Source organism: Mytilus edulis, chromosome 8 (assembly GCF_963676685.1).
Source record: "Mytilus edulis chromosome 8, xbMytEdul2.2, whole genome shotgun sequence".
Classification (NCBI taxonomy): Eukaryota; Metazoa; Mollusca; class Bivalvia; order Mytilida; family Mytilidae; genus Mytilus; species Mytilus edulis.
In genome coordinates, this window is record NC_092351.1 from 80,940,613 (window position 1) to 80,954,116 (window position 13,504).

A 13,504-nucleotide genomic window follows, 5' to 3' on the forward strand; every position below is an offset into this window, starting at 1 on the left:
ATTACTGAACACTAATTAAATGAAACATTGGAAGGTGTGGAAATGTCAAAGCATTAGCTCACTCATGCATGAACATTTGTCCTGTACTACAGTTCACCACAACCACTTTAATTTATTGTTTGAATGTGTACAGATTGAACAATATTTTCTTTCCACAAAGTTAAAGAATAACATTTACAGAATTGTTTTATACATATGATCTAAGATAAGTATAATTTGGTTTTAAATATAATCTTGATTTGATGGTAGTAAATATAAATTAAATGACGTAAGTTAACATATTGTTAAAATCATTTTTGCAGAAACATCAATTATAAATTTTTAATGTATTCTTATTGATTAAATTAGTTATTTTTTTTTTTTTATTAAAAGCATAAAATAATAATATTACTATTAAAGTATATAGAATAATAGATGTGGGAAATATCAATAAATAATATATTTAGGCTTAATTATATTATGTAACAATGTCCTTTTACAATAAACAATTATACCCCACTTTAAAAAAAGTGCAGGTATACTGTTTTATCTCTGTCTGTTCATTGGTCAGTCCATCCACCCATCTATTACTCTGTCCATCAATTCATTTGTCCTTCAGTCTGTTTGTCCGTCACATGAATATTTTCATCACATCTTTATGAGGTACTACATTACAAGGATTTCTGAAATTTGGTTTCAGGGTTTATATAAGTTAGCTATACCTTGTGATGCGTTTTCAGATTCATCAATCAACAACTTCCTGTTTACCTTATACTTGTATTATTTTACACATATAAGCCCAGTTGAAAAGTTTCGTCAGATTTTTCTCAGGAACTGCAATACAAGGATTTCTGAAATTTGAGTTTACCATGTGATGTGTTTTTAGATTCACCACTCAAGATTTTCCTGTTTAAGAAAATATTTTAAAGGGTGTATCATAGTTAGTAAGCAGTTTCTCACAGTTTCACTTGTTTGCTTAGGGCTCAGCAAAACAAAAGAATGTTAATTATCCAATAACTTCTTCAAATATTTATTGCCCTATATGGCTAATAAAGGTAACAGTAGTATACCGCTGTTCAAAACTCATAAATCCATGGACAAAAAACAAAATCGGGATAACAAACTAAAACCGAGGGAAACGCATTAAATATAAGAGGAGAACAACGACATAACACTAAAATGTAACACATATAGACAAAATCCCACGAGAATAACAAATATAACATATATATATAACATCAAAACCAAATACATGAATTTGGGATAGACAAGTACCGTGACACGTCTTATCGCAATGTGAATTTACACTCAAAAATAAGAGAAAACAAACGACACAACGTTATAATGTAATACACACAGAAACAAACTATAATATAACAATGACCATATTCCTGACTTGGTACAGGGCATTTTTAAAGGAAAAAATGGTGGGTTGAACCTGGTTTTGTGGCATGCCAAACCTCGCACTTTTATGGCCATGTGAAATATAACATCAAAATGACAACACAGGACTACACAGACAGTTACTTTCTATTTGGTGATAATAAATATTCATATTAAAGGGGCACTAGCAAGAGATATATGAAAAATCTAATATATTATTTTTTTTATCAATCAATAATGAAATGCAAAAAGTGAAATAATAATTCACTTTTAGCAGCCAGTATGGTTCAATTTTGTCAAAATAAGCTAAAAAAAATGATTATGAATTATGTACTTGCAAGTGAATAATTCAATGAAATTGAATTTGTATTCAAGTGACCTTCAATTTAACCCCTTAGCTTTGGTGCTATTTGAAGAAAGGCATTGTTGAAATCTGATAAAACCAGTGTGGCTGTGGTTAATTATTTGTAAGTTATCATTTCTATTTCATTATTTTCATTTTTGTGTCAGATTTTGAAATATATTACAATTTTAAGTCCTTTATGGGAATATATATACAGGTTGCTTCAAAATAAGTACTACATGTATAAAGATTTTTCCTTTTTAAACTTTTTGAAATACAGTACTTATTAATCAAAGACATTCATTGTGTACTAAACTTGCAAGTCCCTCTATTAGTTTTATAATGTATAATGTTATGTTTTTAGTCATGATCATGATTATTGTTTAAATAAAAAAAAAAAAATGATATGAAAATCATAATTAACTGACAATAATTAAAGAATAACTCTTTTAACATGATGTATCAGTTATTTTATTTTCAACTGAATTATTTAAGATTTTCATTTAAATTTGAAAAATATTCCTTTTTTAAAGCAGCCATTTTGTTTTGGTCAACTATAATATTCACGTGTGCAACATGTGAGCAACTGCTCATATGAGCAATCTAATAAAATGCACATGTGAAACAAAAGCTCATATGAGCAGTTGCACGTGAGGTTTTTAACATGCAAATTAGGTTAGTTTCATATGTGCAATTTTTTTGCTCACAAAATGCTCACCTAATTTGCATGTTAAAAAACTCGTGTGCAATCATGTTAGTTTCTAACGTGAGCATCTTATGTGCAACTTATGTGCAACATATTAGCACTTTTTGGTAAGGGTAATAAAACTAAGCTTTATACTAAGAACTATCAATATGATATCAATGATTAGTATAGAAGGCGAGACATTTCAGCATGTGCACTCTTGTTATTTGTTTAACTAAGTTTGGAAAATGTGAAAAAAAATTCTATTTTGAATTACCTTCCTTACAATAGTGTTTTCTTTAAATAAGCTTTTTGATCAAATGTACTCTCAAAAGTGCATATTTTTTTCTTTGCCTGTGTTTTTATATATATATGTATTATATATAAAAACCATGCACTATTTAGCTCTTGAAAATATATATAGGACTAGAAATTTTAAAATAAGTATAATCCTAGCTTGCATTTTCTTCAGATGTCACATTTAAAGAATTGGCATATAAGACACATGTCTTTTTCTTCATAGTTGTTTATAAATGGCTTTTTTAAGCAAGTTTAATTATTTTTGAAAGCTTAATAACAAAAAAAGTATTCTTACCCTGTTTTTGTTTCATTTTTGGCACATTTTTCAACTTCTGTTTTTGTCGTAGGCTTTGGCCTTAGAAAGCGAGCTGACTTTGTAGAGGCAGGAATTAGTTGAACATTCTTTTTATGAACAGATTTAGTCACTAAGTCATACAAGTTTTTTGGTAGTCTCACAAATTTGCCTTTTTCAGCAGGTAAAGTCTTATTTCTGTATTTTTTCCCCTTATTATATGGCTTGTTTCCTTTCTGAATTATTTCCTTAGACGCCATTGGGATTAGACCCATTGTTATTGTAAGAATTGTTTGAAATGCACTTTATTCCAGTATTTTAATATTTAAACATCAAATATAGGACCTTACAACTAAACAATCATGTATGACTAAGTTTTTTGTTTATATCTGATGGAACTGAAGGTGACCCCAGATGTAAGATTTTTTCATATAAATCATATAAAAATCATCATGATGGCTAATCTCATTATTTTGTAATTTGACAAGTTCATATAATTTGACCTCTCTTCATTTAATTTTTTTTATCAGTGCTGACAGGCTTGTGTGCTATAACATAAACAGAAAGTAAAGAAAAGGTGTATGTTTTTGTTATAGGGATAGTTTTTTGAAGCTTGTATGACAACTTTTTATGCATTTTATGGTATAGTACATAAAGAAGACAACAATTCTACAAAATAAACAGATTGTAGTAAAACTAACCATGATTCAAATAGCTATTACACAAAGGCACAAGAAAAACACAAATATATAATGAGTTTATTAAGTAGACAAAAAAAATAATAATTTGAATAAAAAAAAAAAAATAGTGAACAGGAAAAAAACACATCTTGCCGCAAACAGGGTATAGTTACTAGAAGTACTATAAAAATACAATAATGAAAAAACTACCATTGTAACTTATTATTTTCTATTACTTACAAAAATAACAACAAGAATATAAGAATATTTTGATACTAAAAGGGGTTTGAAAGTACAGTATAAGGTAAATAATGGGAATTCACCCCTCAGCCTCCATGGGATCCAAATTTCGGACCCCTTTTGGGTTTTCATTTTACAGAAACAACATGGAATCATTTTGGAATGCATTGGCTTTAGCTTTGTCTAAGAAAAGTGAAAAAAATTATGGAAATTATGACTGTACAGTGTGGGTTGGAGCTTTGGAGCATGGGGTCTATGGGAAAAAGTTATGAATTGGCCTGATGGCACTAGAACTCTTGAAAGAGCTCACAGATTATCTTATATGCTAGATAAAAGAATATTAAAAGAAAATCTTCCCCGTTTCTCTCCAAACGGTGATCTTTTAGATATTTCACACCTTTGCCATAACCCCAAATGTATTAAACCGGAGCACCTGATTTTAGAGTCGCACAGTATAAACATAGAGAGAATTTTCTGTAGACGGACAAAACAGTGTACAAATAATCATTTACCGTGTTGTCTTATCTGATGCAGGTAATTTATTTATTTTTAACATGTCTTGATCGGAGTTTTTTGGCAAACGAATACTCTTGAGGCTGTTTTGAGGCCAGCCGTTTTGTCGGTAAAAGTTTGTTTTTCTCATAGTCTTTTTCCTCTTGATACTCATCATAAATTTTATATAGTTCATGCTTTTTTAAGCATCTCTGATCTGTGTACTGCTTTGACTGCTTATATAATTTATGTTTTTCATTGTGTTGTTGAATATTTTTCAGACCTCGGCAGCACGACTTCCTGGTTCGAAGGGAACCCCAGCCGCTTTACAGAGTTTAACGATGGATTCTCCAGGGCCATTATTTACATTGTGTATAGCTGTATGTACCCTTCCTTTATAGTTTCTGGTAAATGTTACATTGCTAGGTACAGTTGCACGTATTGCACGGTTAGTTGCTTCAGCTTTTTGTGTGTTAGTGTTTTTGCATGTACGGTTTAGCATTGTAGGTCCAAGTCGATATTTTACGCATTCACGTAACAATGCTGCTGTGTTCTATGATTTATTTAATTTAAAGTTATTTTTCAGATAAGCTGATTTTTCAGTCCATGTCTTCAAACTGTTCCTATTTGAACAAACAAGGGAATATTTTGTACACCCGTTATGATCACCCTGATAGCAAGAAACTATAGCATGACATACATATGATAGGTGAACTTTTACCCGTACAGAGTCCATATTGAATTTATCAAAGGCAGCATTTTACTCTGCCTGACAACGTGCTGCCATATCTAATGCAAACCTTTTTAGCATTTTATCTTTCTCTGAAACTAATCGTGCCGGCATTATTTCCTTCAGACCTGACATTTTTTTAATAAAATTTCTATGATTTGCGGACACATGTCTTGTATCTAGAAAATGAATTGGCTGAGTATTGGTTGTACCAGCTTTAAAAAGAGACTCTGCAGCTCTAAATGCACTGCTGTCAGGGTCAGTGGTAATTTCTTGAACTTCCAGACCATCATTTTTCAGGTCTAACAAGCAGTCTTTAGCCCATCGCTCCTCACTGCCTATGCTGTCATGCATTTCAATGTTTGCGGAACAGTGACCTTTGTGAGATTTAACTTTTGTTTTTGTTTTATGTTCACTCTTATTTGAGCAAAGCTTAGACACTTGTCTTGTGCTTACAATACTGTGCTTATAAGTATTATTTTCTAACATGTTATATGTACATTGGGTAGCTGGTTGAAATGGTGTTTTACCCATTCCGGAATAAATAGGGTTATTATACATTCCGTCGGCCTGAATGTTAATAATATTAGGATTATCACCTCTTAATATGTTTATTTCCTTAATTAATTTTCTTTTCTGAACCAAATCCTTTTGATTGTACTCTTCTATAATTTCAGAAACAACATTAGCACTGTGTTGCATACTTGAAGTGGAAGGAGCTGGTATATTAGAACCAAGAAATAATTTCTGTAGACCAGTTGTGCTGATAGCTATGTGATTAAGTGTGACTTGTATGGATAGATTAATAGCTGCTGTTCGACGACCACGTTTCTTAGCGATCACCTCATTGTAAAGGTTGAACATTTTTGAATGGTAAGAACACTCATTGCAGCTTGCCTTTTCCCTCCAGGCAGCTCCTCTTTGCTGCTCTGCACTTAAATCCCATGATATGAACCCTGTATACATAGGGGATATTTGTCTGTGTTCTATGAAAACCTCATTCCTCATCTGTTCAATATCATTGATCCGAAGGAGTCGAAAACTATTTTTCTCTGACCTGAAGTTGAAAAATGTTGCCAAAATTGAAGTGAATTAGTTTTTTATTTGTTAAACTAAGTTTGGAAAATGTGAAAATAATTCTATTTTGAATTACCTCCCTTACAATAGTGTTTTCTTTAAATAAGCTTTTTGATCAAATGTACTCTCAAAAGTGCATATTTTTTTCTTTGCCTGTGTTTTTATATATATTATATATAAAAACCATGCACTATATATTTAGCTCTTGAAAATATATATAGGACTAGAAATTTTAAAATAAGTATAATCCTAGCTTGCATTTTCTTCAGATGTCACATTTAAAGAATTGGCATATAAGACACATGCCTTTTTCTTCATAGTTGTTTATAAATGGCTTTTTTAAGCAAGTTTAATTATTTTTGAAAGCTTAATAACAAAAAAAGTATTCTTACCCTGTTTTTGTTTCATTTTCGGCACATTTTTCAACTTCTGTTTTTGTCGTAGGCTTCGGCCTTAGAAAGCGAGCTGACTTTGTAGAGGCAGGAATAAGTTGAACATTCTTTTTATGAACAGATTTAGTCACTAAGTCATACAAGTCTTTTGGTAGTCTCACAAATTTGCCTTTTTCAGCAGGTAAAGTCTTATTTCTGTATTTTTTCCCCTTATTATATGGCTTGTTTCCTTTCTGAAATGTGTATTTCCTTAGACGCCATGGGATTAGACCCATTGTTATTGTAAGAATTGTTTGAAATGCACTTTATTCCAGTACTTTAATATTTAAACATCAAATATAGGACCTTACAACTAAACAATCATGAATGACTAAGTTTTTTGTTTATATCTGATGGAACTGAAGGTGACCCCAGATGTTAGATTTTTTATATAAATCATATAAAAATCATCATGATGGCTAATCTCCTTATTTTGTAATTTGACAAGTTCATATAATTTGACCTCTCTTCATTTAATTTTTTTATCAGTGCTGACAGGCTTGTGTGCTATAACATAAACAGAAAGTAAAGATAAGGTGTATGTTTTTGTTATAGGGATAGTTTTTTGAAGCTTGTATGACAACTTTTTATGCATTTTATGGTATAGTACATAAAGAAGACAAAAATTCTACAAAATAAACAGATTGTAGTAAAACTAACCATGATTCAAATAGCTATTACACAAAGGCACAAGAAAAACACAAATATATAATGAGTTTATTAAGAAGACAAAAACAATAATAATTTGAATAAAAAAAAAATAATAATGAACAGGAAAAAAACACATGTTGCCGCAAACAGGGTATTATGAGTTACTAGAAGTACTATAAAAATACAATAATGAAAAAACTACCATTGTAACTTATTATTTTCTATTACTTACATAAATAACAACAAGAATATAAGAATATTTTGATACTAAAAGGGGTTTGAAAGTACAGTATAAGGTAAATAATGGGAATTCACCCCTCAGCCTCCATGGGATCCCAATTTCGGACCCCTTTTGGGTTTTCATTTTACAGAAACAACATGGAATCATTTTGGAATGCATTGGTTTTAGCTTTGTCTAAGAAAAGTGAAAAAAATTATGGAAATTATGACTGTATAGTGTGGGTTGGAGCTTTGGAGCATGGGGTCTATGGGAAAAAAGTTATGAATTGGCCTGATGGCACTAGAACTCTTGAAAGAGCTCACAGATTATCTTATATGCTAGATAAAAGAATATTAAAAGAAAATCAATCCCGTTTCTCTCCAAACGGTGACCTTTTAGATATTTCACACCTTTGCCATAACCCCAAATTTATTAAACCGGAGCACCTGATTTTAGAGTCGACAGTATAAACATAGAGAGAATTTTCTGTAGACGGACAAAACAGTGTACAAATAATCATTTACCGTGTTGTCTTATCTGATGCAGGTAATTTATTTATTTTTAACATGTCTTGATCGGAGTTTTTTGGCAAACGAATACTCTTGAGGCTGTTTTGCGGCCAGCCGTTTTGTCGGTAAAAGTTTGTTTTTCTCATAGTCTTTTTCCTCTTGATACTCATCATAAATTTTATATAGTTCATGCTTTTTTGAGCATCTCTGATCTGTGTACTGCTTTGACTGCTTATATAATTTATGTTTTTCATTGTGTTGTTGAATATTTTTCAGACCTCGGGCAGCACGACTTCCTGGTTCGATGGGAACCCCAGCCGCTTTACAGAGTTTAACGATGGATTCTCCAGGGCCATTATTTACATTGTGTATAGCTGTATGTACCCTTCCTTTATAGTTTCTGGTAAATGTTACATTGCTAGGTACAGTTGCACGTATTGCACGGTTAGTTGCTTCAGCTTTTTGTGTGTTAGTGTTTTTGCATGTACGGTTTAGCATGGTAGGTCCAAGGTGATATTTTACGCATTCACGTAACAATGCTGCTGTGTTCTCTGATTTATTTAATTTAAAGTTATTTTTCAGATAAGCTGATTTTTCAGTCCATGTCTTCAAACTGTTCCTATTTGAACAAACAAGGGAATATTTTGTACACCCGTTATGATCACCCTGATAGCAAGAAACTATAGCATGACATACATATGATAGGTGAACTTTTACCCGTACAGAGTCCATATTGAATTTATCAAAGGCAGCATTGTACTCTGCCTGACAACGTGCTGCCATATCTAATGCAAACTTTTTTAGCATTTTATCTTTCTCTGAAACTAATCGTGCCGGCATTATTTCCTTCAGACCTGACATTTTTTTAATAAAATTTCTATGATTTGCGGACACATGTCTTGTATCTAGAAAATGAATTGGCTGAGTATTGGTTGTATCAGCTTTAAAAAGAGACTCTGCAGCTCTAAATGCACTGCTGTCAGGGTCAGTGGTAATTTCTTGAACTTCCAGACCATCATTTTTCAGGTCTAACAAGCAGTCTTTAGCCCATCGCTCCTCACTGCCTATGCTGTCATGCATTTCAATGTTTGCGGAACAGTGACCTTTGTGAGATTTAACTTTTGTTTTTGTTTTATGTTCACTCTTATTTGAGCAAAGCTTAGACACTTGTCTTGTGCTTACAATACTGTGCTTATAAGTATTATTTTCTAACATGTTATATGTACATTGGGTAGCTGGTTGAAATGGTGTTTTACCCATTCCGGAATAAATAGGGTTATTATACATTCCGTCGGCCTGAATGTTAATAATATTAGGATTATCACCTCTTAATATGTTTATTTCCTTAATTAATTTTCTTTTCTGAACCAAATCCTTTTGATTGTACTCTTCTATAATTTAAGAAACAACATTAGCACTGTGTTGCATACTTGAAGTGGAAGGAGCTGGTATATTAGAACCAAGAAATAATTTCTGTAGACCAGTTGTGCTGATAGCTATGTGATTAAGTGCGACTTGTATGGATAGATTAATAGCTGCTGTTCGACGACCACGTTTCTTAGCGATCACCTCATTGTAAAGGTTGAACATTTTTGAATGGTAAGAACACTCATTGCAGCTTGCCTTTTCCCTCCAGGCAGCCCCTCTTTGCTGCTCTGCACTTAAATCCCATGATATGAACCCTGTACACATAGGGGATATTTGTCTGTGTTCTATGAAAACCTCATTCCACATCTGTTCAAGTTCATTGATCCGAAGGAGTCGAAAACTATTTTTCTCTGACCTGAAGTTGAAAAATGTTGCCAAAATTGAAGTGAATTAGTTTTTTATTTGTTAAACTAAGTTTGGAAAATGTGAAAATAATTCTATTTTGAATTACCTCCCTTACAATAGTGTTTTCTTTAAATAAGCTTTTTGATCAAATGTACTCTCAAAAGTGCATATTTTTTTCTTTGCCTGTGTTTTTATATATATATTATATATAAAAACCATGCACTATTTAGCTCTTGAAAATATATATAGGACAAGAAATTTTAAAATAAGTATAACCCTAGCTTGCATTTTCTTCAGATGTCACATTTAAAGAATTGGCATATAAGACACATGCCTTTTTCTTCATAGTTGTTTATAAATGGCTTTTTTAAGCAAGTTTAATTATTTTTGAAAGCTTAATAACAAAAAAAGTATTCTTACCCTGTTTTTGTTTCATTTTCGGCACATTTTTCAACTTCTGTTTTTGTCGTAGGCTTCTGCCTTAGAAAGCGAGCTGACTTTGTAGAGGCAGGAATTAGTTGAACATTCTTTTTATGAACAGATTTAGTCACTAAGTCATACAAGTCTTTTGGTAGTCTCACACATTTGCCTTTTTCAGCAGGTAAAGTCTTATTTCTGTATTTTTTCCCCTTATTATATGGCTTGTTTCCTTTCTGAAATGTGTATTTTCTTAGACGCCATGGGATTAGACCCATTGTTATTGTAAGAATTGTTTGAAATGCACTTTATTCCAGTATTTTAATATTTAAACATCAAATATAGGACCTTACAACTAAACAATCATGAATGACTAAGTTTTTTGTTTATATCTGATTGAACTGAAGGTGACCCCAGATGTAAGATTTTTTATGTAAATCATATAAAAATCATCATGATGGCTAATCTCCTTATTTTGTAATTTGACAAGTTCATATAATTTGACCTCTCTTCATTTAATTTTTTTATCAGTGTTGACAGGCTTGTGTGCTATAACATAAACAGAAAGTAAAGATAAGGTGTATGTTTTTGTTATAGGGATAGTTTTTTGAAGCTTGTATGACAACTTTTTATGCATTTTATGGTATAGTACATAAAGAAGACAAAAATTCTACAAAATAAACAGATTGTAGTAAAACTAACCATGATTCAAATAGCTATTACACAAAGGCACAAGAAAAACACAAATATATAATGAGTTTATTAAGTAGACAAAAAAAATAATAATTTGAATAAAAAAAAAAAAATAGTGAACAGGAAAAAAACACATCTTGCCGCAAACAGGGTATAGTTACTAGAAGTACTATAAAAATACAATAATGAAAAAACTACCATTGTAACTTATTATTTTCTATTACTTACAAAAATAACAACAAGAATATAAGAATATTTTGATACTAAAAGGGGTTTGAAAGTACAGTATAAGGTAAATAATGGGAATTCACCCCTCAGCCTCCATGGGATCCCAATTTCGGACCCTTTTTGGGTTTTCATTTTACAGAAACAACATGGAATCATTTTGGAATGCATTGGCTTTAGCTTTGTCTAAGAAAAGTGAAAAAAATTATGAAAATTATGACTGCAGTGTGGGTTGGAGTTTTGGAGCATGGGGTCTATGGGAAAAAAGTTATGAATTGGCCTGATGGCACTAGAACTCTTGAAAGTACAGTATAGGTTGCACTTTGTAAATCACGTGTGATTTGCAAGTTACGCCTCTTTTGGGGAGAAATTGAATGTGCATTAAATACTGCTACTGTTTACATAGTTGTTGCCATGGATGCAAAGTAATTCTTTTTTAAATAAGACTTGATTGGAGAATTAAATGGATATAAATAAAAATGTCTATTTATTTAACTTATTTTTCAGGAGGACTGGAAGACATTTGGGTGTTGAGTCAAATTTAATGGAAAAATTCAGTGCGAACCTGCAATGTTTATAAATGGAGGGCAGTAAAACTTGAAAATATGCCGCACAGCTATATGTTTTTATTAGTGCAAAAAAAAGTAGTGCATGTCTCCTTTCCAGGGAAATATAACATTCTCCTCAAAACTTCCTGAATGAAGAGTGACTGCATATGCAATTTAGGCAGTTCCTATGGAAAACTGCATTGCTGGTTTTACACAAGTGCAACTTAAAGAAATGTATCGGGTTGAAATTACTTTAAATAAAGATAATACTAACAACGACCACTGCCTTTTCCTTTATTTTGAAATCATTAACGGAAAGCTAAATACAAAAAAAATATGATAAAAGAGATGATTTTTTATTTCCAATCGCTAATTATCCATTTTTAGATGGTGATGTCCCTTGTCACCATCTTATGGTGTTTATATATCTCAACTTTTACGATTCGCTAGTGTATGTAACAACCTTTCAGTTTTTGGCGAGAGAAATTTATTTATTACTGAAATATTATTAAACCAGGGTTTTAGATATCACAAACCAGTCAAAACATTTACTAAATTTTATCAACGGTACAAGGACATCATTATTAAATATAACTCAACATGCAGACATCTTATACGTTCAGGTATTTCACATCCAATCTTTTATGGTAATATGCTTTACAAAGCACAAAAATGTCAGTATTCCCCTCAAAAGCTAACAAAACCTTTAAACAAACTTATCAAGAAGGGATATAGTTACGATACTGTTGTCAGGTTATTGAAGATTGCATATTTTGGCTTTAATATTGATTCACTTATTGGGTCTTTGCATCGGAATTACAAATATTTATTCTAAAACCAGTTGTTTGCATGACATGTGTTATGTTCTTCTCATATATTTCATGATGCTGTAATACTAAATTCCCTAACAGGAGGGATTTTTTTTACTGATATTCATATGATGAAGACATAATCTCTAAATCAGTTTAATCGAGGTCGGGAGCTGGCATGTCAATAACTGCTAGTAGTCTATTGTTATGTATCATGTTTATGTATTAACGTTTTATTGTCATTTTGTTTATTGTCTTTTGTTACGTCTTCTGACATCGGACTCAAACTTCTTTTGAACTAAATTTTACTGTACGTATTGTTATGCGTTTACTTTTCTACATGCATTAGAGGAATAGGGGGAGGGTTGAGATCTCAAAAAATATGTTTACCCCCTCCACATTTTTGCGCCTGTCCTAAGCCAGGAGCATCTGGCCTTTGTTAGTTTGTAGGATTTTAAATTTAAGCTTCTTGTGTAAAATTCAGAGTTTAGAATGACGTCAATTATCACTGAACTAGTATAAACATTTGTTTAGGGCCAGCTGGAGGACGCCTCCGGTTGCGAGAGTTTCTCGCTGCATTGAAGACCTATTGGTGATCTTCAGCTTTTGTCTGTTCTATGGTCGAGTTGTTGTCTTTTTGACAAATTCCCCTATTCAAATATACATCATTCATAGTCATGCATTTAACATTGCAGTGTCATCTGTAACAGTGAAGTGGCCGTTAAAACTCTTCAGCTAGAATTCGTTTGTTTTTGCATCCCTTGCAATAGCAAGCAGACAATGAGGCGGGTTTTAATGATAAATCTCTCCAGCAATTGCTTGAGGCTAAACAAATATAGAACATGTGGACAGGTACAGATCTTGGATAGTTTTGGATATTGTTCGATTTGCTTCCAGTTTTCGAGGAGCAGGTGTGATAACTTATCAAGTCAGCGCCATCATCGGGACCTTTTTGTCTTTGTATTGTACACGTTCATCTCGGCTGAAGTTGTCCGCACGAGAGAAACCGTTATCAATAACATTGAGA

The 13,504-nt window shown here is 32.0% G+C and overlaps 1 long non-coding RNA gene across 1 annotated transcript in view; it reads left to right on the plus strand.

Annotated features, from left to right (window-relative positions):
* Window positions 1–11,925, plus strand: part of LOC139486378 (uncharacterized) — a 37,758-nt gene extending 25,833 nt beyond the window's left edge. The window contains exons 5-9 of the long non-coding RNA XR_011655567.1: window positions 4,676–4,774; window positions 5,802–5,997; window positions 8,289–8,388; window positions 9,416–9,611; window positions 11,628–11,925. This is a non-coding gene — a long non-coding RNA (uncharacterized lncRNA). The remainder of the gene's footprint in view (window positions 1–4,675; window positions 4,775–5,801; window positions 5,998–8,288; window positions 8,389–9,415; window positions 9,612–11,627) is intronic.
* The last annotated feature ends 1,579 nt before the right edge of the window (window positions 11,926–13,504 follow it).